At 30.7% G+C, this 4754-nt stretch overlaps 1 pseudogene; it reads left to right on the top strand.

Annotated features, from left to right (window-relative positions):
* The first annotated feature begins 236 nt into the window (after nucleotides 1–236).
* LOC107934281 (benzyl alcohol O-benzoyltransferase-like) lies at nucleotides 237–3106 on the top strand (annotated as a pseudogene).
* Nucleotides 3107–4754: the final 1648 nt, after the last annotated feature.

The raw sequence follows: 4754 nt of genomic DNA, 5'->3' as shown, positions 1-4754 counted from the left end.
TTCAACATTAGAGGTTGGTGTCCCTCAAAAAACAAACATTAGTGGTTGGTGGCTAAGTTAAGAAAGATTCCAGCTGCCTAGTGATTGTCAACTTCTAAAGTAAACCATATGTACAACAGAGTTAATTCAAATATATATATTATATAGCCAACATGTCTTTATAATACACACTATAAAATCTCATAAGGAACATTGATTGAATGTAAAGGAGAAAGAGAAGAGAAATTTCTATCGTATTCAGCACATGGCATTGTTACCATCCAAATCTCTAGTGTTTACAGTCCGTAGGCAAGAAGCTGAGCTCGTCGTCCCATGTGAGCCAACTCCTCATGAGTGTAAACCACTCTCAGACATTGATGATCAAGAGGGCCACTGATTCCATGTCCGAGGGTTCCATTTTCACCAGAGCAACCTTTCCATGAAAGGAAAGGACCCTGCTAAGGTCATTAAGGAGGCACTGGCTAAAGCTTTGGTTTTTTATTATCCATTTGCTGGTAGATTAAGGGAAGGACCTAATCGCAAGCTTATAGTTGATTGCACTGGTGAAGGTGTTTTGTTTATTGAGGCTGATGCTGATGTTTCGTTGGTAGACTTCGGTGACGAGCTTTACCCACCATTTCCTTGTGCAGAGGAGCTTCTTTACGATGTCCCTGGTTCCAACGGTTTGCTAAATTCTCCATTGTTGCTAATCCAGGTATTTGGTTTTTTTAGACTTTATTCTTCTCTAATTTATACACAACATGTAAGGAGTAATCAACTTTACGAACATCAAACTATATTAATTTTTTACACATCATATATATTAGTTTTTTTTACTTGTGGGATGTAGGGATTGACTATGTATATCAATTAAAATGTATTAAATATTGTTTATTTTTTATAATTTTTATGAATATATGAAAAAAATACAAATTGATTATTCAAAAAAATATTGTTAAAACCAATAAGTGAAACAATAATTAAAAATATATATAAATTCAATGCTTTTAAGAATTATAAAACATTATTTAAATACTATTTAACAAAAAAATTAATTTAATGATTATAAATTATGTTATTCTCAAACTTTTAACAGTTATTTTAAATTATGAAATTTAAAAATTATGTTATTTTAAAACTTTTAAAAGTAATTTTAAATGTGATTTTTAATTTATTTATAAAAATTTGTTGTTATAAAACTCTTTAAACTTTTTAACATTATTTATATTATAAAATATGTTGGTAAATATATTTTTGAAATTAAGTTTTAGAAATAATAGAATTCTTAAAATTGTTCTAAAACATGTTGGTAAATATATTTCCAATGATACGTGTGTTGCAAATAGTTTTACGTCTAAATAATATGGTTTTATAATATAAAAAATATATTTTTTACTAATTATATGACGACCTGTTTAATTTTTCTAAAATCATTTAGAAAACAAATTATTATTTTAAAAGTAATAAAAATAAAATAAATGAAACAATCGATAGTAAAATAATAAGTAATTAGTTGAAATAATATAAAATCAATATTTAACTAAAACACAATTAAACTTTTTTGAACTTAAAAATTTCACGAAGTTTACTTGCTTTTTAAAATATGTTTGCAATCATATAATAAAATTTTAATTTAAAATGTTAAAAAATATAGTAAAATTTTTAAAATTAAAAATGAAATACGACTCTGCCAATAATATTAATAATAAACTGTTTTCAAAACAGTTTGTAAAAAAAGTTCTCTATACATTTTCTTAAACTTTCAAAAATTTTCTCCATGCATCTTAATTAATACACATCAAGGATTAAAAAAACTATTTTTTTATAATATTTAAGTATTTCTAGCTCGCAAGTAAAATTATCTGTACCTATACATACTATATTTAAATATCCAATTTAATTGATGTCATGAATTAATCCACACCAACTTAATTTAGAATTTACTAAAAAGCATTTTATATATTAAAAATAAATATTATTATTCGAGTATTTTTATCTTTCTATAATTTTTTATAAAATTTATAAAATAATAATTTAAACCTAAAATTAATTTACAAATGATAGGACTTAAACTTAAGAAATCAAGATCTCCAAACCTTTAATTTTTTTCCTTTCAAGCAAAACTTCCTTTATTTCTTACATATCCTTTTTTATAAATACATTTTTATTTTTTACCTAGATCGTGAGTATGACATACTCTAGCTTATATATATTTGAGTAGGTAACACGGTTGAAATGTGGTGGCTTCATCTTTGCACATCGGTTTAACCACACAATGGGTGACGGAACTGGCCTCTCCCAATTCATGACTGCCGTAGGAGAGATAGCACGTGGTGCACTTGTTCCCTCAATGCCACCAGTTTGGGAAAGGCATCTCTTGAGTGCTCGAGATTCACCACTCATAACATATCAACACGAGGAGTACTCTCACAATACTTCAGGTCCAAAAAACGGCACAATTATTCCGACAGACAACTTGGTTTGTCGTTCATTTTTATTTAGACAATCTCATATTTCATCACTCCGTAGATTTGTCCCCCACAACCTCCGTTGTTCAACATTTGATATCTTATCTGCCTGCTTATGGTGCTGTCGTACGAAAGCTTTGGAACTTGATCCAAACGAAGATGTTCGCCTTATTTGCATCGTCAATGCTCATTTCAAGTTCAATCCTCCTTTGCCATTGGGATATCATGGGAATGCACTTGGCTTCCCCGCAGCTTCATCAAGCATTGGGAAGCTAACCCAAAACCTACTAGAGTATGCATTAAAGCTAGTGAAACAAGCCAAGACAAAGGTAACGGATGAGTACATGAAATCAACAATGGATTTATTGGTCACTAGAGGTCGAGCAAATGTTAAATTGGCGGGATCCTACATCGTGTCGGATTTAACACGAGCAAAGTTCAAAGAGATTGATTTTGGATGGGGTGAAGCGGTCCTTGTAGGACTAGAAACTTGTTGGGAGCTAATAAGCTTTTATATACCATCCAAGAATAAGAAAGGAGAGGATGAAATCATAGTTCCAGTTTGTCTTCCAGCCTCTGCTATGAAAAATTTTGTTAAGGAGTTAGAAAACATGTTGAAGGATGAACAAACAGTTCATGCTGATATATAATAACATACTGTAAACTTTTTTTTTATTAAATTTGAATTTCTACAAATAAATATGTAACCCTATTATGCAATGATTGGTATTTCTCAAAAGATTCAAAATATTTCATGTTACATAAGTCAAGCCGTGAATTATGTAGAGTTAAAGATCTTTTGGCTTGGTTAATTGCATTATCGGCTTATAAGTGTTTTTATTTTTTATCCTCTAATTGTTTCTTTGATGTATAATATACCGATTAAAATTTACATGCAATAAAATTATATTTTTGTTGCCACAAATATTAGTTATTAGGCCAACATATGGAGATTAACTTAATTGAGTAAAATATAACAATACTAACAGCAACAAAAACAGACTTTGTCTATTGATCCCTATTTTGCAATTAAGTTTTATAGCAACAACATCCACAATTAGTTCATTATTAAATCCATCCAACATCCACAATTAGTTCATTATTAAATCCATCCAATATAGTTTACTAACATTAAGCAGAAGGTCATAATGATGTGAGCTATCATTAAGCACCTAGACAATTCGATTAGATGAAACACATGACACATATTATACCCACAAAATAAACCAAGAAATCCAAATAGAGACAGAGAGAAGCAATGTTAGAATTACACCAACATCAACTACAAACAACTCCTTTTGAAAATCTACACATACTTTGCCAAAAGACACCCTTTGTTAGTGTCTCAAGGGCTACAAAGTCTTTTTTGTCATTAAGATAGTCTTAGTCAAAGTACTACTTCTTAAGAGATTGTTAGCTTGATAGTAAGAGTTGGAAGCTAAGTTTGTTACCTTGTTTGTAGAAGTAGGAAGTTGAATTTGTAAAGATTTTTTTAGCTTGAGTCATGTATATAAGCATTGTGTGATTAATGAATTTTTATCGGTTTTCTCCATTTTTTGTTTATGTGCCTTCAGTTAGCTGTCTACTAGAACAACATTGGTACCAGAACCTCTTTTTCCTTGAGGGACCTATGAGAATCATGTGAGAAAAATTGATAGATACACTTGTAAGGAATTAAGAAAAATAGAAGAATTAGGATCAAACAACCTATTTGCTTTTGCCCCACTAGTGTTTGATAGAGAGAACTATCAAGCATCGGCTATAAGAATACAAGTATACATGGAGGGTTGTGATTATTGGGAAGCTGTCATACAAGACTATGAGGTTGTTCCATTTCCCAACAATCCAACTATGAACCAGATCAAACTGAAAAAGGAGAGAACTGCCAAGAAGGCAAAAACAAAGGTTGGCCTTTATGCTACTATTTCACCAGCCATATTCAATAGAATTGTGGTTTTTGGATCAACAAAGGAGATATGGGACTACCTCTAGACTGTGTATCAACGAGATGAGAGGATCAAAAGCATAGAGGTGTTGAACTTGATTAGGGAATTCGAGAGGCTGTAGATGAAGTAGTTTGATCCAATAAAAAATACTCAGACATGTTGATTGAGATTTCTAACAAGGTAAGGGTTCTTGAGACTGATCTCTATGGCAGTAGACTAGTGCAAAAAATACTAGTTTCTCTGCCTAAGAAGTAGGAAGCAATAATTTCTTCTTTGGAGAATACCAAGGACTTGACTTAGTTGAGAGTAGTGGAGTTGATCAATGCTTTACAAGCAAAACAACAAAAAAGGCTAATGAGGC

The sequence above is a fragment of the Gossypium hirsutum genome, chromosome A13, assembly GCF_007990345.1.
Source record: "Gossypium hirsutum isolate 1008001.06 chromosome A13, Gossypium_hirsutum_v2.1, whole genome shotgun sequence".
NCBI lineage: Eukaryota > Viridiplantae > Streptophyta > Magnoliopsida > Malvales > Malvaceae > Gossypium > Gossypium hirsutum.
This window is presented reverse-complemented; position numbering and strand designations above follow the sequence as displayed.